The sequence below is a fragment of the Macrotis lagotis genome, chromosome 1 (assembly GCF_037893015.1).
Source record: "Macrotis lagotis isolate mMagLag1 chromosome 1, bilby.v1.9.chrom.fasta, whole genome shotgun sequence".
Lineage (NCBI taxonomy): Eukaryota > Metazoa > Chordata > Mammalia > Peramelemorphia > Peramelidae > Macrotis > Macrotis lagotis.
Window position 1 is genome coordinate 285,699,933 of NC_133658.1, and position 21,358 is coordinate 285,721,290.

The following is a 21,358-nucleotide window of genomic DNA, read 5'->3' on the forward strand; positions in this document are numbered from 1 at the left end:
ATCTCAGAATTGTGCCTGATTGCTGCCTTGTTGGTATGAGCAAGTCCATTAAGATTGATCATTATTCCCATGTTGCTGTTAGGGTGTACACTGTTCTTCTGGTTCTGCTCATCTAGCTCAGCATCAGTTCACAAATCCTTCCAGGCTTCCCTGAATTCTCATCCATCCTGGTTTCTAATAGAACAATAGAGTTCCATCACATACCACAATTTGTTAAACCATTCCCCAATTGAAGGAAATTCCCTCAGTTTCCATTTCTTTGCCACCACAAACAGAGCTGCTATGAACATTTTTATTTATTTTATTTTTTATTTTTATTTTTTTAGGTTTTTGCAAGGCAATGGGGTTAAGTGGCTTGCCCAATGCCATATAGCTAGGTTATCATTATGTGTTGAGATTGCATTTGAACTCAGGTACTCCTGACTCCAGGGCTGGTGTTCTATCCACTGCGTCACCTAGCTGTCCCTATGAACATTTTTATATAGGTGATGTTTTTACTCTTTTTCATAATCTCTTCAGGGTATATTGTTGGATCAAAGGGTATGCACATTTTTGTTGCCTTTTGGGCATAATTCCAAATTGTTTTCCAGAAAGGTTGGATGAATTCACAGCTCCACCAACAATGCATTAGTGTCCCAGATTTCCCACATCCCTTTCAACACTGATCATTGTCCTTTCTGGTCATATTGCCAGTCTGAGAGGTGTGAGGTGGTATCTCAGAGATGCTTTAATTTGCATTTCTCTAATAATTAGTGATTTAGAGTAATTTTTCATATGACTATGGATGGCTTTGATTTCCTCATCTGTAAAATGCCTTTGCATATCCTTTGACCATTTGTCAATTGGGGAATGACTTTACTTTTTAAAAAAAAATATTTTGACTAAGTTCTCTGTATATTTTAGATATGAGTCCTTTGTCAGAAACACTAGTCATAAAAATTGTTTCCCAGTTTACTACATTTCTTTTGATCCTGTTTACAGTGCTTTCGTCTGTACAAAAGCTTTTTAATTTAAGGTAATCAAAATTATCTAGTTTATTTTTAATGGTGTTCTCCATCTCTTCCTTGGTCATAAATTGCTTCCCTTTCCATAGATCTGACAGGTATAAATAATTTTGTTTTTTCTCTTTCTTATGATCTTTTTGAGATACAGATCTCATAATCGTATTGCTGGATCAAAGAGCATACACAATTTTATTACCCTTTGGATGTATTTCCAATTTGTTCTCCAGAAAACAAACCCAAGTTTCTTAATTCTAAACTATTTTCCATCCCACTACCCACCACTGACTTTCTTTCAATCACTGGGGTCAGTACAAACTGTAACTGAGAAAACCCCAAACCAACCAACAAGAGAACATATGGAGTCAAGGATGGGGAATGGGGCAAGCAGAGATTGCTGCCTGGTGGAGCCTTGGGAAAGTATGAAAGGTGGTGGGTAGGGTCCAACTCAATGGCATGCATGGTCTTGGGGTCCTTTCTCCTGTTGACCTCTGCTCACCTGGGCCTGATTTCATTGTATCAAGCTCTGTCCAGAACAGCCCTTGGGCACACACCCTCCCCTTGCTCAGGTGGGTGGCCCCTTATAGTCGGGTCCTATCTCTTGCCAGGTTCCCTCCACCAGGTTTGTCTGGCCCCAAGTTAGATTTCTAGCAACTTCTCTGAGCACAAACACAAGGGACAGTGCCCCTCTCCCACCCTCAGGAAGACTGATGAAGGGAGGGGGACCCTGAAGCCTGGATCATACCCCTCCCAGAGGAAGAGGAGTCTTAGGAGATGGCAGGGTCCTTGACCTTGGTGGGTTCAGAGCCAGACAGCAGGGAGATGGTAGGGTCATCAGTGTAGTCATCCTCCTCCGAGGAGTCATGCCCTTCCCCCAGTTCAAAGAAGATAAGCAAGTCATTCCCTGTTGTATCCAAAGTGCTAGAGTCTACCAGGAACAAGGTCTGGGCTGTGTGGTGCACTAGCTGCTTCCCTGAATCTGCACCGCCTGTCTCAGTCTCCAGAGGCTTTGGTTGCTCCTGGGAGGGGAGTAGGTCCTGGATACTAGCCAGGTTGCTGTCCAGATCAGGCAGCTCAGGTCTGTCACAGACTTTGAGGGGCTAAAGTGGGCGTTTGTATCTACACTGAGGCCATGGGTGGTTAACATGGTCTGTAGGTTGTCCAGGTTGGAGTCCATGGTATCCAGGTGCTCACTAAGCTCATTTTTATGGAGGCAGGCTGTGCTGAGGCACTTCTCAGGAGGCTGGAGGGAACCTGAAGCTGGAGAGGAGATGGCCCCACCCACAGTGCCAGAAGCAGAGGCAGCAGTGCTGGCTCACTCTCCTGAAGAATGGAGTCTATGAACATGCAAGGAGACAGGGGAGTCTCCACCACTTAGGGAGTCCAGTGGCCTGGACTGGTCTCTTCAATCTGGGGGCTTCTTGGCGGACTTGAAGGCTCCTCCTTGATTCATATCATCCAACTGATTCTCTTATTCAGGCTACCACTGGGGGAAGCGGAGGGGCTGGATTGTCTGCAGAGTCTGAGGAGTATAGGTTGGAGCCACTATAAATTGGGGAAGAAGCTGTGTAGGGAGAAGCGCTGTGGACGTGCTCTAAGGAGTATTGGCAGCTGAATTTGGGCATGGAATGTGCTGAGCTGCTATCATTCAACATCAGGGGGACCTTTCTCTTCACCCCCAGCATGTGATTTAACTGGACAAGAGAGATCAGGAACTGGATCAGCTTGTTGACTACTTTTTGTGGTTGGGCATGCTTCTGCTGAAGGCTGGCAACCTCTCTCCAGGGAGCTTCATTCTCATGTTTCATGGCCATGAGCTTTGAGTCCATACTCTCCTATTTGCCCTTCATCATTTGAACATCTGTTAGTAGTTTGGTGACACTGTCCTGTTGGACCTTTATATCCTCATGCTTTATGCTGGAGACACTGGTCACTTTTCTCTTGATGTTCTCGAGGAGCTGTTCCTGACCATGGTTAAAGTATGGGTACTGAAACTCCATGTCATCTTTCTCTGGCTTCACCAGGCCACCTTGTTCAATGTGGACAACTTTCCAAAAACCATACATACTGTGTTGCCTAATGAAATTGGCCATGTTGCTGTGCTTGAAGTACTTTGGCAACAAACACCTCCTTGGCTGTTATAAATGAATGAAAAGAAAAACTTGCTAGAGTGACAGAAAATTGTACATTTTATTCACGAATCTTGCAAGATACACATTACAAGGTACGGGTACTTCACACCTAGGTGTGAAGCACACCTTAGTCTTCAGGAGTCAGGTAATTTATTGTCCTCAGAAACTCTTTCCCCTCCCTCTTGGATGGTCATAGGCTCTCAGAGTTTGAGTTACAATCTAAAAGGTCTGCCCATTCCATGATATGCCCCTAATATGATCCCCCCCACATCATATGACACATGATATGCTAAAGAACCCCAATCCTCACAAGAGGTGTGTGGGTTAATATTCAATTACCTAATTGCGCAGACTCAGTAGCATTAGGTCAAATCTCTAGGTCACTCTTGACTGGTTGAGAACTGGTTTGGGGTTTGGTATCCCTGGAATGGGATTAGGAAGACTCTTCCAGTCCTGTGATTGGCTGGATCATTCCCCCTTTGTAATGGATTCACTAAGGCTCCCCTCCACATCCTGTGAAGATCAACACCCTACATTTCTCACATTGGCAAACTGGCCTTGGTCAAAAACATGGAAGCTATTTCCACTCGGGTTCCAGCAGATTAGAGGGTCTGTCTCCAAATCACTCACTAGGGTCCACAGTTTGGTCAGGAAGGCAGGGATGTTGCTGGGTCCCACCATACCAGGGATTCTGGGCAGCTCCATTCTGGGGGCCAGTGGGCTGGGCAGGGCAGGGAGGCAGGCGCCAAGGGAGGCTGGCAGGGAAGGGGGAAGGAAGGAAGGAAGGCTGCAGCTTAGCACCGCTGCCGCTGGGGCTGCAGGAGATCCACTGCCTCGGTCTCAGGCACCATAGCCGACTCCGCCGCTGCCCAAGCCACTACCACTGCTGACTGTGCAGAAAGAACTCCAAGGCCCAGCAAGGCGGCTGCCATCTTTCAACCCACCTCTGACTTTCTCAGCAGCTCTGCCCCAAGATTTCATGTTGCATGTGAGAATTTCTAGATCTGAAGATACTCTTCACCTCTGAAAGTGAAGAGAAAATTATCTGCCTTAATCACATAGGCCCCATGTGCAATCCTTTCACTCTATTGCTTAGTTTTTACAAATCTTGTTGGTTCAGAAAAGGAAGAAATATTCTATAATGGGAGGATTGCCAAAGAAAGTTTTTTGGAGCAGGTGAGTCTAGGGTGTGACTGAGGAAAGGAGAGTTTGCAAGGTTAACCTTGGTATATGATAAATTTGTGTAGAGACTACGTAAAAACACATTTAGTGGTTATTTACAGAGTAGGACAATCTGACTGATGTGAGACCTGGAGACCAGCTCATATACACCTCAAATGATTGAAAATGCTTTTATTGTTATTCAGTTGTGCCTGACTCTTCATGATACCATTTAGGGTCTTAGACAAGATACTGGAGGGGTGGCTAGGTGGGGCAATGCAAAGAGCACCCTCCCTGGAGTCAGGAGTACCTGAGTCCAAATCAAACCTCAGTCACTTGATAATTACCTAGCTGTGTGGCCTTGGGCAAGCACTTAACCCCATTTGCCTTGCAAAAAACCTAAAGAAGAAAAGAAAAGATACTGGAGTGAGTTGTCATTTTCTTCTCCAACTTATCTTACAAATGAGGAAATTAAGGCAAATGGTGTTAAGTGACTTATCCAGGGTCACAAAATTAGTAAGTGTCTTGAGACTGGATTTGAACTTAGGTAAATAAGTCTTTCTGACTGCAGGTCCAGCACTGTACCACTGCACCACTTAGCAAGTTTATTTACATAGCATGGTAAAGGTTTGTTTAACCTAAAGATTAAAAATAGCATGAGATATGTCTTTGAGAATCTAAAGGATGAAGAGGGACTTATACACACTTCTTCCTGACTGCAAGATCAGACCTTTATCTGTTACACTATACTATCTCTCACATCCTCTCTCTCTCTCTCTCTCTCTCTCTGTGTGTGTGTTGATGCAAATGTTTTCAGTCCAGGTTTTTATATTTCACTATGTAAAAATTCTTCTAGTAATCCTGTTATCTCTTAACTTATCATTTTTTTATCCTTCTCTTCACTTCTATAACCCAACCCCTTGAAGAAAACGTCATTTCCTCTAGTATCTCACCTCCTCCTCACTGCCCAAAGCCCTAGCAATCTGGTGATAACATTATCACTCAAAATAAATTATTCTACCAACATTTTTAAATAATGATCTATTGTATCAAATATATTTTTTGATAACTTTTGTTTTTATATCACTTATACTATCACCTATCAGCTATACTTCCCAGTTTGGAAGTCATCCATTATAATAAAGAATTTAAAAAAGAAAAAGAAGTTTAGCAAAATTAACCAATATATTAAAAAATGTCATTATATGCAGTGTTCCATACCCATGGTCCTCCACCTTTCCAAAGAAGGAAGAGGAGAGTACTTTCTCATCTCTATCCTTTGTACCTGAGCTTGAACAGGGTACTTCCACAGCATTAAGTTTATATTTTGTCGCTGTTTTCATTTACATGTTGTAGTCATTGTGTATGTGTTTTCCTGCTTCTGCATACTTTACTTTGTATGAGTTCATATAATTCTTCCTGTCCTTCTCTGTATTCACCAAATATAACACAGTGGTACTCTATTTCATCTGTGTACCACAGGTTGTTTGGTCATTTTTTGATCAATGAATATCTACTTTGTTTTCACTTTTTTTGCTACTTTAGAAAATACTTCTATAAAAATGATGTCTTAATGGCAAAATCCAATAGCTTTTGATAACTTTTCACTTTTCTTCATTCTTTCATTCTTGATCCCTGCAAAGCATTGATAATATTGGTTACACCTTACTCTTAGACATTCTTTTTTCCATGCATTTTCCCTGGATTGCTCTTTCCTGATTCCTGTCTGACTGTTCTTTCTTAGTTTCCTTTTTTAGATCAACATTGGTGTTCTGCTACTAGGATATTTTATTTCTTCTTCTCTTCCCTTTCTAGTCTTTCTCTTTTGGAGATCTCATCAGGTCTCATGTAGTTTCAAATCTCTGCAGATGACTCCCTGAGTCATATATACAACACCAGTCTCTCTTCTGAACATAGCCTGCATCATCAATCATCTATCTCTAGACAGATGTCCTAGAGGCATCTAAAACTCAATACATTCCAAAGAGAACTCATCTTTCCTTACAAATATGTCCCTTTCCCTAACTTTCTCATGTCCATTGAGAGCACCATCCCTCTTTCAGCCACCAAATTTGCAATATTGGAGCCATTTTCTATAATGAAATGATCAATTATTTCTATTATTTGTTCTTTGACCCACTTGGTTTTTTTAAGATCAATTGTTTAATTTCCAATTAATTTTAATCTCACTTTTTTTAAAGGTTTTTTGCAAGGCAAATGGAATTAAGTGGCTAGCCCAAGTCCACACACCTAGGTAATTATTAAATGTCTGAGACCGGATTTGAACCCAGGTACTCCTGACTCCAGGAGCAGTGTTTTTATCCACTGTGCCACCTAGCCACCCCTTAATCTCACTTTCCATTGTCCTTCACTATATGCAATTTTTATTGCATGATCTAAAAAGGACATGTTTCCTAGTTCTGTTCTTCTGCATTTGGTTGTGAGTTTTTATGTCCTAACAAATGGTCAGTTTTTGTGTAGGTGCCAAGTACTATTTACTGTGTGATTCTGGGTAAGTCTCTTAACCTTGTTGTATCAGTTTCCTCAGCTGTAAAATCATCCACAGAATGAATGGCAAAATATTCTAGTATCTGCCAAGAAAATTCCAAATGGGTTGTTGAAGAGTCAGATATGACTGAAATGACTGAACAACTTTAGTCAGCCAGTCTTAAGCCTCTTGGTTAAGTAGTCTTAGTCATTTACTAACTGTGTACAACTGGAAGTGCAATGACCACACATAGGCCTGGTCCTGCTGCTGATGAATAGAGAAGCTTTGAACTGTGCTTGTTTGTCCTCCTTAGGTACCTTGTTAGCTCTTTGCCCCTCATGTCTCACCATATTAGTGCCAGACTTAGTGCAGACACACAATTAGATTTAGATCTATGTAGCTTAGAGCCCCTAAACTCAAGGAATGCACCAGCCTCAGCCTCCCTGATAGTAGGGACTTTAACAAAATTAACCACTATATTTTAAAATGTCATTATATACAGTCCACCCATTGTCCTCCACCTCTCTAAAGAAGGGAGGGGAGTGTGCAGCTAGGTGGTGCAGTAGATAGAGCACTGGCCCTGGAGTCAGGAGTATCTGAGTTCAAATTTGACCTCAGACACAATAATTAGCTAGCTGTGTGGCCTTGGGCAAGCCACTTAACTCCATTTGCCTTGCAAAAACCTAAGGAAAAAAAGAGGGAGGGGAGAGTGTTTTCTTATCTCTGTTCTTTGGGTCTGAACTTGAACAAAGTACTTCCACAACTTTAAGTTTATATTTTGTTGTTGTTTTGTTTACATTGTTGTAGTCATTGTGTATGTTGTTATCCTGATTCTTCTTACTTTACTTTGTATGAGTTCATAAAAATTTTCTATGTTTCTCTTTATTCATCATATTTATTATTTTTGAACACAGTTATATTTATTATAAACGTGTACCACAAGTTGTATGATCAATGAGCATCTACTTAGTTTGCATTTTTTTCTACTACAAAATGTACCACTATAAATAGTAGATTATCCTTTGTTTCATTGTAAATGGTGTCTTAATAGCAAAATCTGATGGTTTTGATAATTTTTCATTTTTCTTCATTCTTTCATTCTTGCTCAGTCCTTAATAAAAATAGCTAGTACAATACATCCCCTCAAAAATCTGTGATAAATTCTGCAACAAGTTATATAGTTCTTATGTAAAACTGGTTTATCATCAATATGTTTTTTAGTTGCTAATGAACTAAAATATGCATCAATATATATGCAAAGTTTATCGATTATCCAAAAATACAAACATCAAACCCTCTGGGAGCAAATCACCAGACTGATTCCTAAAGGTACAATTAAGAATGTTTTCTATGGGTGGAGCCAAGATGGCGACAAGAACGGATCATGTCTTAGGCGCTCTCTCTAAATCTTTAAAACTAAGGACTCTAACTAAATTTTCAAGAGACAGAACCCACAGAGGGACCAAGTGAGGCAGTTCTCCTACTCAAGGTAACCTGGAAAAGAGCAGAAAGGCTTGCTCCCCAGGGTTGGAGGGGCAGTCCGCCAGAGGGGTGGCCCACCAGAGCAAAAGAACTTCAGCCTCTGGGAGGCAGCCTCAGGGTGCTGGGAGCCGCAGCTCACAGCAGTGAGCTATGCCCTACCCCAGGGAGCACTGGACACAAATTGGGGGAACAGTGGGGGACCTCTGCCAGAGCAAGCACATGAAGCCAGCCCTCAGGGCACACAGTGAAGCAGCATGGCCACCTCAGCCAAGATCCAGGAAACAGAAGCAGGCTTAGCCAGTAAGCAGGAGCTCCCCAGGGCATGAGCCCATTGAACCTGGGCGGGGTAGTGAAGAGAGAGAGACTGCAGAGCTCTGCCCCTGGAACAGGACTCTGGGGCTCTGATCACATTCAGATCCTGATCACAGTCTAGGCCCCCCCCCATAGAACAGCAGGCCCCCCCCCCCCCCACCTCAGCCTCATGGCAGAGGGGGGCACATATGGTCATTCACAGATCAGGGGGGAGGACAGAGCCTCTCACACTGAGACCCTTGTGGGAGTGCCCCAAAAGCTCAGGAAGCACCCCCAAAACAGGCTTAGGCTGGGAAAATGAGCAAGCAGAGAAAAAAGAGGAACACCATTGAGAAATATTTTGCATATGAGCCCAAGAAGGATATAAACACTCAGTCTGAAGATGAAGAAGCACAAGTTCCTGCATCTAAAGACTCCAAGAAAAACAGAAATTGGGCTCAGGCTATGACAGACCTTCAAAAAGACTTTGAAAATCAAATGAGGGAGTTAGAAGAAAAACTGGGAAAAGAAATGAGAGAGATTCAGGAAAAACATAAAAATAAAGTCAGCAGCTTAGTCAAGGAAATCCAAAAACATGCTGAAGAAAATAGCATGCTAAAAACCAGCTTAGACCAAATGGATAAAACAGTTCAAAAGGTTATTGAGGAGAACAATGCTTTAAAAAGCAAAATTGGCCAGATGGAAAAAGAGATAAGATAACTCTCTGAGGAAAATAAATCCTTCAAACAAAAAATAGAACTCAGGGAGACTAATGAATTTACGAGAAATCAGGACTCAATACTTCAAAACCAAAAAAATGAAAAATTAGAAGAAAATATGAAACATCTCATTGAAAAAACAACTGATATGGAAAACAGATTTAGGGAAGATAATTTTAAAATTATTGGAATACCTGAAAGTCATGATTAGGAAAAGAGCGACATCATTTTTTTTTTTAGGTTTTTGCAAGGCAAACAGGGTTAAGTGGCTTGCCCAAGGTCACACAGCTAGGTAATTATTAAGTGTCTGAGACTGCATTTGAACCCAGGTACTCCTGACTTCAGGGCCAGTGCTTTATCCACTATGCCACCTAGCTGCCCCTTTGACATCATTTTCAAAGAATTACTAAAGGAAAATTGCCCTGATATCCTAGAAACAGAGGGCAAAATAGAAATGGAGAGAATCCACTGATCTCCCTGAGAAACGGATCCAAAAAAACAACACCCAGGAATATTATAGCCAAGTTCCAGAACTCCCAAGTCAAAGAGAAAATATTACAAGCAGCCAGAAGGACACAATTCAAATAATGGAGCTGCAATCAGGATCTCACAGGACTTAGCAGCAACTACATTAAAGCTCGTAGGGCTTGGAATATAATATACCAGAAGGCAAAAGAGCTTAGAATGCAACCGAGAATCAACTACCCAGCAAAACTGAATGTCCTCTTCCAGGGAAAAAGATGGACTTTCAATGAACCAGGGGAATTTCAAATGTTCCTGTTGGAATGGCCAGAGCTGAACACAAGGTTTGATCTTCAAATACAGGACTCAGGTGAAGCATAGAGATTGGAGGAGAAGAGGAAAATATGAGGGACTTAATGATGATGAACTGCATGTATTCCTGTATAGAAAAATGACACTGATAATACTCATATGAACCTTCTCAATTAACAGAGCAGGTAGAAGGAGATTTTATAGATGAAGCACAGGAGAAAGCTGAATTTGAAGACAAAATATGGTGTAAAAATGGAGTCAATAGAATAAAGGGAACTGTAATGGGAGAAAGAAAAAGAAGAGGGGGCAGTAGGCCAAGATATTTCATATAATAAGATTTTTCTTTATTACAATGTGCTATTGCAATGATATGGAAGCAGGGAAGGTGAGGGGGAATGAGGGAATCTTCGCTCTCATCAGAAGTGACTAGGAGAGGAAACAGCATATATACTCAATGGGGTATAGACATCTGGAGTAAGAAGGAGGGGGGAGTAGGGGGAAGGGGTGGGGATGTGAATGATGGAGGAGAGAATGTACCATGGGGGTAGAGTGGTCAGATATAGCACATTTTCTTTTTTACTTCTTGCAAGGGGCTGGGATTGGATGGCCTGTCCAGGACCATAGGGCCAGGTGGGTGCTGGGCCTAAGGGGTGGTATGGGGGCTTGGGGCCTCTTGGCCCCAGGGCCAGGAATCTGTCTTCTGGGCCACTCAACTACCCTACAGCAGAGTCAGAGTGAAAGGAGAGAGAAAATATAGTACATGGTAGTGGAGAAATACGAAAGGAGGGAGTTGCTATCAGCAATGACAACAGTGGAAAAATATGGAAGTAACTTTTGTGATGGACTTCTCATAAAGAATGTGATCTACCCACAATAGAGTTAGTGGTATTGGAACACAGACTGAAACACATTCATTATTATTATTATTATTATTATTATTATTATTATTATTATTATTCTTGGGGGGCAGGGCAAATGGGGCTGGGTGGCCTGCCTGGGGCCACATAGCAGGGTGATCATTGGGTGTCTGAGGCCAGATTTGGACCAGGGTGCTCCTGGCTCAAGGGCCAGTGCTCTGTCCGCCAGCCGGTCGCCCTTACTATTATTACTATTTTATTTTATTTTGTGTTTTTTTTTCTTTTGGGGGTTTTTGCAGGGCAGTGGGGTTGAGGTGGCTTGCATGTCACATGGCTGGGTGATTGTTGGGTGTACAGGGCTGGATGTGGGCTCAGGTGCTCATGACTCCAGGGCTGGTGCTCCATCCAATGCACCACCTAGCCATACCTACAATTATTACTATTATTTTTTTTTAATTTTAATTTTTTTCTCTTGCCTTTATTGCTCAAGCAAGTCTATATTTTTTTTGGGTGGGGAGGGGATATTTTGTTTACTCTTAAACAAGAATATTTTATTAATGTATAAAAAACATTATTTGTACAAAATGAGAATAAATAAATATTAAATAAAAAAATAAAACAAACAAAAAAAAGAATGTTTTCTATGGGTGGTTATATCAATGTTATCTCTCTGCCCCATTGAAGTCAGATATCTCCCTTGGCCGTAACAAATTATTAAATCTACATCAATGTGTAAGCAACTGTTGAGGGTTACTGGAAGTTCATTGCATGACTGGGAATGACTTAAAGGCCCTCTTGCCCATTGCATCAATAGCCTACTCACCTGGATCAACTTGCTGGGATCTTCTCATCTGTTCCTTATGTTTTGGCACTTCCTGGAGTATTGTATTTAAACACTAAGCCAGTGATAGCAACATTGAGTGGGAGTGCTAGCCTGAGGAAGTAAACTTGATCATCTGCAGCCCACAAGTATGGAGGCATTGTTTGTTTGTTAATTGGAGAAAGCCACATGAACTGGGAGTAAACCAGGAACTAAGGGGATATTTAAGCTTTGGGATTCTAGTAAATAAACAGAGCATTTGTCATCTTTGTTTCCTGCCTCTTCAGTGTTTGCCTGAGAACTTGACTACAGCAGGATTGAGTCAAATGAATAGGTTATGAATAAAGTATGTAGTATAAGTTAGCTGGCCAGCACACAACATCAATGAACACTGCTATCAAGTAAACTCAGAATGCTCACATTTCCAAGCATAGAGAACATGGGAAAACTCAGCCCAGGAGCAAGCTAATGGCTGGAGCCTCTGGTGAGTTTTCATGATTCCGCCTAATGAATCAAAATTCTCCATGGTGATTGATTATCTGAACTTATGAGGAAAGGAAATTATCAGACAAAGCTTTAGTATTAAGAAATGCTTATTAGTTATTTAACAGATTTGGTGTAGAAACACTTGCCATTAGTGGTTATTTACAAAACATGGGGAACACAAGTAATTGGAAGCTGTTTAAAAAATTTGAGTGCTTGCTCAACATTGTCAAACTATTCTACCCAATTCCTTATCTTATTGCAGAAAAACAATTTACACAACAACTATTCAGTCACAAAACAGAGATTTCAAACAAAATACAGCTGTTCAATCTAAATTAATATACTTATTTTCAATATACAAGCACATAAGGAGTCCAATGGGAAAGTGGTTTCAAGCTTAGAATGTATATGTGGTAAAGGGATAACATATTCCTGGTAGATGGAAGTCCTTTTCTCCCATTTTAAGGTACTCAAAAAGTTCTCATTAATCATGTTCTAGTCCAGGGTGGTGTCAAATTTCAGTGTGTAGGTCAAATTCAGCTACTACCTATTTTTATATAGCCTATGTGCCAAGAATTTTTTTTTTAGGTTTTTGCAAGGCAAATGGGGTTAAGTGGCTTACCCAAGGACGCACAGATAGGTAATTATTAAGTGTTTGAGACCGGATTTGAGCTCAAGGACTCCTGACTCCAGGGCCGGTGCTCTATCCACTGCCCAACCTAACTGCCTCAGAATTTTTCAATAAAATTCTATTGGAACACAGCTATGCTCATTTGTTTCCCAATTGTCTTTTGTACTCCAGTAGCAGAGATGAATAATTATAAGAGATTAAATGGTGTTCTCATCTCTTATCTTATTTCATGCTACTACTAGATGTAATACAAATTGTGTGAGGCAGGTTTAACTCAATAGCAATTTAAGTACCTCACATATTGTCAAACCATTACTTTTTTCCCATTATCAGTACATATTAATTATGTTGAAACATGAAAAAATGACAAAAAAATTTAATTTTGATCTTTTGATTTCAGAACCAAGTCTAATTTTTTTCAATGAGAAGAACTAATACCCTCAATCATTATTATTGAATACTAAATGGCTTTGGAAAGTAACTTTTGCTGCAGGCTTGATGTTTTTTAATGAATTCACTCTTAAATTACAAGGCAAAAAAACCCTAAAAAAACATAAAAAAATTACAAGGCAAAATAAAAATAGTATTTATATATGAAACATACTGAGATAAAATCAAGTTGATGAGAACTAACAATGTTTGACTTGCAGGCAATGTTGAGTTGCTTTATACACTTCTTGTGCTACCAAAGTGAGATATTCGTTTCCACACATATTTATAGTAGATAGATTTTCTGAACTTAAACTACAGTTCCAAAAGCATTTTTTAGCACTTGATGCAAGTTCCAAAGAAAGTTCCATATTTTAAAATACATTTAACTGTATATTTGAAAAGCTTCATTCTAACCTTCATTTGAAAGTGATTAATGCAAAGTAATACCAAACTGAGTCAAATATTGAAAGAATTTAATAGAATTAAATTTAAAAATTTAATAGAAATCTATAAATATAAATTCAAAGTGATGACTATGCTCAATTAAATTTATATCCTCATGGATTTATATCAGTATTTGTCAGTACCTATCTTTGTAAAAAGACATTTTTCAAAATTGTCCTAAGTAAAATCAAAACAAATGAGCATTAACAGATAAATATTTGTAATTTATTTTGGTTACCGGGAGCACTAACTTTGAACACCATTTAATTGAAATGTTATTTTTCCACAAAGAAGTACATTTTTCTCATTAGTAGACCTGAATTGTAAAAAAAGTTATAACTATACTTAATTACCTAGCTGTGTGACCTTGAACAAGTCACTTGACCCCATTGGCTTGCAAAAAAAAGTTGTAATCTGCTATTATTATGTTTTAAATTTCAACAAAAGAAATCTATGAAAATTCTTTATTCTCTCTTGTTAAATAAAAACCTATATAATAACTTTGATTTTACTAGAATTCAGGGTTCACTCTGATTTTGTAATTACCTTTTTCCAGCTAACTCAATAACTTTATAGAGGAATCAGAGGCCTTAACTAAATCTTAAAGCTAAATTCTAGATTACACGTCTGAAATCATTTTACTTTACCAAATGCCTTTTGTGTTAGTATGAAATGACTTTTTATTGATCGAAATGTGTTCAAGGTAAGGTTTCAGTCTAAAATGGATTAGATAGCTTTGACCCCCATCCCTATGAAAAGGGTAAGGCATCTAGGTATGGCAATGGAGAGAGTCTTAGAGTCAGGAAGACATCTTCCTGAGTTCAAATTCATCTTCAGATACTTGCTAGCTGTGTGACCCTGGCCAAATCAGTTACCCTTGTATGCCTCAGTTTCTTCATCTTTCAAAAGAATTGGAGAAGAAAATGGCAAACCATTCCAGTATCTTTCCAAGAAAATAGGGTAATGAAGAGTTGGACATAACTGAACATCAACATCAATGACAACCTCACAAAGGAAAAAATATATTTCTGCCCTCAAGGAGCATAACATTATAAAGAAGGAAAAAACAGAAAAATAACTAGGTCCATTAAATATAGATAGACAGGTGAAGATAATCTGAAAGGAGAAGGCATTAGCAGCTGAGGAGGGGCAGAAGCAGGGAAAAGAAGATGGAATTTAAGTTAAATCTTGAAGGAAACTGGGGTAGCTGAGATCTGGGGGGGTAGAGCATTTTAGTCATAGTGGACTGGCACATGCTAAAGAATGAAGATGGAACATTATTTTTGAGAAAATGCAAGTGAGAATGTAATAATCATAGGAAGAGAATAAGTTGTAAGAAGACTGGAAAGAGGGGGACATGTTATAAAGAGATTTAAATGCCAAAAAGGGCTTTATATTAGAACCTAGGAGTTCTAGAGAGTTACTTGAGTTCACTGGAAAGTGGGGATTCATTGGAGGAGGGCATGTTTCATGGTCAGACCTAGTCTTTAGAAAAACCATCTTTGCAGCTTAAAGTAGAATGGGAAGAGACTTGAGGGAGAGAAAACAGAAGACTATTGTGTGTATATGTATATATGAAAGTATACATATATATATATATGTATGTATATATATTTACATCTCTCTCTCATATGTATATATACATATATAATATCAATAAATTGATGGATTGATAGATGTAAAAAACTGTGGGGGAGTCCTCCTAAGTCTCTTTTTCTCTTTTCACTCTATACCACCTCCTCACTTAATGAACTCATCAGTTTTCATGGTTTCAATAATCATCTCTTAGCAGATGATTTATAAATTTTTGTCTTCAACTTTAGGCTGCTTATTGGATAGCATGTTAGACCTGGAGTCAGGAAGATGAGAGTTCAAATCCAACTTCAGACACTTATTAGCTAACTTTAAGAGGTTCACATTCTATAGCACACAATAGAAAATAATTGCAGGGTTAATGAAAAGTAATTTCAATGGGAAGGTACTTGCAGAAAGTGGGGATAGGGTTGGGGAGTGACCAGGAAAATTTCCTATGGAAGATATTTGAGTCTTGAAGGAAGCTTGGAAGGCCAAAAGGTGGAGGTGAGGAGTGACAGCATTTCTGGCTTGAGACACAGTGAGTACAAAGGCATGAGACCTGTAGCTGTATTCTGTGAAAGGAACCTTCAGATCACTGGTGAAGGGGACAAAAGTGTTAGAAGATAAGAGGGGTTTCAAAGAGGCTGGGTTGTGAAGGGTTAAACGTCCAAAAAGAGGATTTGTGAGGTTTCATTTTAAATGTCAAAAAAACAAAAGATGAAAATTGTAATCACTTGCATTTTCAATCAAATCTAATTGAGAGAGGGAGAGAAACCAGCACTCTAGTCACATGCACACAGAACTCAGGGGACCAGATGGTCTTTTTCTACACCTAGAGTTTCCTGGGAAATGGTGACAGCTGAGTTTGCATTATGTGACTGGAAATGGGATTTTCTTTTTTTATTTTCTTTTTTTTGATGTGAAATCCTTTTTATTTAATATTTATTCTCATTTTGTACAAATAATGCTTTTTTATACATTAATAAAATATTCTTGTTTAAGAGTAAACAAAATACCCCCTCCCCTAAAACAATATAGACTTGCTTGAGCAATAAAGTAAAGGGGAAAGAAGAAAATTAAAATTAAAATTAAAAAATAATAGTAATAATTGTAGGTATGGCCAGGTGGCACAGTGGATGGAGCAACAGCCCTGGAAGCCAGGGGCACCTGAGCCCAACTCTGGCCCCACACACCCAACAATCACCCAGCTGTGTGGCATGCAAGCCACCCCAACCCCACTGCCCTGCAAAAACCCCCAAAAGAAAAAAAAACACAAAATAAAATAAAATAGTAATAATAGTAAGGGCGACCGGCTGGCGGACAGAGCACTGGCCCTTGAGCCAGGAGCAACTGGGTCCAAATCTGGCCTCAGACACCCAACGATCACCCTGCTATGCGGCCCCAGGCAGGCTACCCAGCCCCATTTGCCCTGCCCCCCAAGAATAATAATAATAATAATAATAATAATAATAATAATAATAATAATGATAAATGTGCTTCAGTCTGTGTTCCAATACCACTAGCTCTATTGTGGGTAGATCACATTCTTTATGATAAGTCCATCACAAAAGTTACTTCCATATTTTTCCACTGTTGCCATTGCTGATAGCAACTCCCTCCTTTCGTATTTCTCCACTACCATGTACTATATTTTCTCTCTCCTTTCACTCTGTCTCTGCTGTAGGGTAGTTGAGTGGCACAGCAGACAGATCCCTGGCCCTGGGGCCAAGAGGCCCTGAGCCTCCATACCACCCCTTAGGCCCAGCATCCACCTGGCCCTATGGTCCTGGACAGGCCATCCAATCCCAGCCCCTTGCAAGAAGTAAAAAAAGAAAATGTGCTATATCTGACCACTCTACCCCCATGGTACATTCTCTCCTCCATCATTCACATCCCCACCCCTTCCCCCTACTCCCCCTTCCTTCTTACTCCAGATGTCTATACCCCATTGAGTATATATGCTGTTTCCTCTCCTAGCCACTTCTGATGAGAGCGAAGATTCCCTCATTCCCCCTCACCTTCCCTGCTTCCATATCATTGCAATAGCACATTGTAATAAAGAAAAATCTTATTATATGAAATATCTTGGCCTACTGCCCCCTCTTCTTTTTCTTTCTCCCATTACAGTTCCCTTTATTCTATTGACTCCATTTTTACACCATATTTTGTCTTCAAATTCAGCTTTCTCCTGTGCTTCATCTATAAAATCTCCTTCTACCTGCTCTGTTAATTGAGAAGGTTCATATGAGTATTATCAGTGTCATTTTTCTATACAGGAATACATGCAGTTCATCATCATTAAGTCCCTCATATTTTCCTCTTCTCCTCCAATCTCTATGCTTCACCTGAGTCCTGTATTTGAAGATCAAACCTTGTGTTCAGCTCTGGCCATTCCAACAGGAACATTTGAAATTCCCCTGGTTCATTGAAAGTCCATCTTTTTCCCTGGAAGAGGACATTCAGTTTTGCTGGGTAGTTGATTCTCGGTTGCATTCTAAGCTCTTTTGCCTTCTGGTATATTATATTCCAAGCCCTACGAGCTTTAATGTAGTTGCTGCTAAGTCCTGTGAGATCCTGATTGCAGCTCCATTATTTGAATTGTGTCCTTCTGGCTGCTTGTAATATTTTCTCTTTGACTTGGGAGTTCTGGAACTTGGCTATAATATTCCTGGGTGTTGTTTTTTTGGATCCGTTTCTCAGGGAGATCAGTGGATTCTCTCCATTTCTATTTTGCCCTCTGTTTCTAGGATATCAGGGCAATTTTCCTTTAGTAATTCTTTGAAAATGATGTCAAAGGGGCAGCTAGGTGGCATAGTGGATAAAGCACTGGCCCTGAAGTCAGGAGTACCTGGGTTCAAATGCAGTCTCAGACACTTAATAATTACCTAGCTGTGTGACCTTGGGCAAGCCACTTAACCCTGTTTGCCTTGCAAAAACCTAAAAAAAAAAAATGATGTCGCTCTTTTCCTAATCATGACTTTCAGGTATTCCAATAATTTTAAAATTATCTTCCCTAAATCTGTTTTCCATATCAGTTGTTTTTTCAATGAGATGTTTCATATTTTCTTCTAATTTTTCATTTTTTTGGTTTTGAAGTATTGAGTCCTGATTTCTCGTAAATTCATCAGTCTCCCTGAGTCCTATTCTTTTTCTGAAGGATTTGTTTTCCTCAGAGAGCTTTCTTATCTCTTTTTCCATCTAACCAATTCTGTTTTTTAAAGCATTCTTCTCCTCAATAACTTTTTGAACTGTTTAGTGTTGGGAGCCATGGTATCTAAGCTGTTGGACACAGTCACAGCAAGAAGACTCAAGGCAGTCACACTGCCTGATGGAACATTTCCTTCTTCAATATATATAGGGATTTCATGCATACCAATATTTATAGGTTTATTATTGATTACAATATTTACTCGCCCTAATACTGGAATGACTATAAAGGAAGGATTTCAGAAAAATTCCTTGAATAAAACAGATTGTAAACTCTGCCCAAATTTAACAGGACTGCCTTTCCCTGAGGCATACAAAAGGCTTCAACATTATGAAATCTCTGGAAAACTCAGCACTGGGAGTTCCAGGGAGATGTCAGAATATATACAGGGAAAACAGATATAAGATGGGTCAGATAGAATTCCAGGGAAATTAATAGTTTTGCCCCCCTTACCATACACAGGAATATATGAAAAAGATGGTGAGAAAATAGTTAGTACAAGTGATCAATATGTGAACTCCAGCAGCCTTAGTTTCATGGAAAAAAATTTAAAAAGTCACAAAAACTGTGGTTTCTACCAACAAGGCCTGAAAGAAAAATTGGTTACTGTAAGAGTTAACAGATGGGTGGACAAGCATAAAGACCCTCACTATAGATTGTTAAGGAAGTGTATCGAAAAACATTACTTACACAAAAAAATATAAAAAACTTTCCATTCAGGGGCAGCTAGGTGGCATAGTAGATAAAGCACTGGCCCTGGAGTCAGGAGTACCTGGGTTCAGGTTGGGTCTCAGACACTTAGTGATTGCCTAGCTGTGTAGCCTTGGGCAAGCCACTTAACCCTGTTTATCTTGCAAAAACCTAAAAAAAACTTTCCATTAAAAGAATTGCTTAATTAATACCTTTAAATGAATTAACATTATACAATGTAGTAATAAATAAGGTAACAGATTAAGGTTATCATGGTCTGAATAGGGATAAGAAATCAATTAAGTATATGATTATTACTTAAACTTGTAATCACATGATTAAAACTTGTAACCATATGAACTATATGATTGATGATGAAAATTGTACACTTTTGTAACCAAGGAAATGATCTTAGCTTGCTTGAAACATACATGATTCTGAGACTATAAAAATAAATTCAAGCAGCTGACAGTCAGTCAACCTGCTCCTGCCTTTACCCACTTGTTGACTCAACTCATTTTGCTGACTCTATCCCTCCTGTCAGGTTCCAAGGACCCTGCAGAGGCTGGACCCCCACAGTTTAGCATGCTATTTTAATCAGGAATTTTTTGGATTTCCTTGCCTAAGCTGTTGACTTCATTTTCATGTTTTTCCTGCACTCTCTCATTTCTTTTCCCAGTTTTTCTTCTAACTCTCTCATTTGATTTTCAAAGTCTTTTTTGAGCTCTGTCATAGCCTGAGCCCAATTTCTATTTTTCTTGGAGTCTTTAGATGCAGGAGTTTGTGCTTCTTCATCTTCAGACTGAGTGTTTTGATCCTTCTTGGGCTCACAGGCAAAAAATTCCTCAATGGTGTTCCTCTTTTTTCTCTGCTCATTTTCACAGCCTGAGCCTGTTTTTGGGGGTGCTTCCTGAGCTTTTGGGACACTCCCACAAGGGTCTCAGTGTGTGAGGTTCTGTCCTCCCTCCTGGTCTGTGAATGACCATAAGCGTACCCCTCTGCCATGGGGCTGAGGTGGGGGGGCCCTGCTCTTCTATAGGGGCACCTAGACTGCAATCAGGATCTGAATGTGGTCAGAGCCCCAGAGTCCTGTTCCAGGGACAGAGCACAGAGCTGGGCAGTCTCTCCCCACTCCCTCCCTAGGCTCAGCACTCATGCCCTGGGGGCTCCTGCTTACAGGTTTCTGCTGCCTGTTCCTGGATCCAGGCTGCAGCTGCTTGCTGTGTGCCCTGAGGGCTGAGCTTCACATGCTCACTTTGGCAGAGGTCCCCCAGCTATTCCCCCAAGTTGTGCTTGGTGCTCTCCAGGGCATAATCAGGACTGTGAGCCACGGCTCCCAGCGCTCTGGGGCTGCCTCTGGGAGGCTGAAGTTCTTTCGCTCTGGTGGGTCACCCCTCTGGAGGGCTGCCCCTCTGATCCCAGGGAGCAGAGCCTTTCTGCCCTTTTCCAGGTTACCTTGAGTAGGAGAACTGCCTCACTGGGTCCTTCTGTGGGTTCTGTCTCTCGAAAATTTAGTTAGAGTCCTTAGTTTATAAGTTTTATGAGAGAGTGCCTAAGAGAAGATCCTCTCTTGTTGCCATCTTGGAAAAATATGGAACACTTTACAAATTTGCATATCATCCTCATGCGGGGGTCATGCTAATCTCTGTATTGTTCCAATTTTTAGTGTATGTGCTGCTGAAGCGAGCACTGGAAATGGGATTTTCAAGATGGATATATTTGAGAGATGTAGAAGACATCCTTCCAAACCTTAGAGAATTCTTCATTTTTTTGTTTTCCCTGTCTTCATGACCAGCTTTAGAATGTGGGGTAGGTATGATTTGAGAATGTTCTCTTCCCCAAATAACTTTGCTATGCTGATGTCATGGTTCCAGTACCCCTAGCATTCCTTTGAATAAAACGTTGCCATATCTAGACTCCTCATAAAATGTAAATCCCCATGAAAGTAATTATGTATCAAGCTTTTACCTCCTTCATATGAATGAGATACCTGGGCCTTGTAAAGATTTTGGATCAACAGAGACGAATCTACAGAAAGATGGAGTTTGGGCAGATGGAAGATAGACTTTTCAGTTTTATTTTGGATTAGACTAATTTTTGAAATAAAGTTTTGTTTCTAGCCTCTCCAAGCATAAGTTCTGATTTATAGATGCTGAAAACTTGCCTT

The 21,358-nt window shown here is 40.1% G+C and overlaps 1 non-coding gene and 1 pseudogene across 1 annotated transcript; both read right to left on the bottom strand.

Annotated features, from left to right (window-relative positions):
* Positions 1-1,768: 1,768 nt before the first annotated feature.
* On the bottom strand, positions 1,769-3,838 carry LOC141516640 (heat shock factor protein 1-like; annotated as a pseudogene).
* A 16,938-nt stretch (positions 3,839-20,776) lies between these two features.
* Positions 20,777-20,881, bottom strand: LOC141510505 (U6 spliceosomal RNA). Its single transcript, XR_012474984.1, has one exon. It is a non-coding gene; the product is annotated as a U6 spliceosomal RNA (small nuclear RNA).
* Between the last annotated feature and the right edge of the window lie 477 nt (positions 20,882-21,358).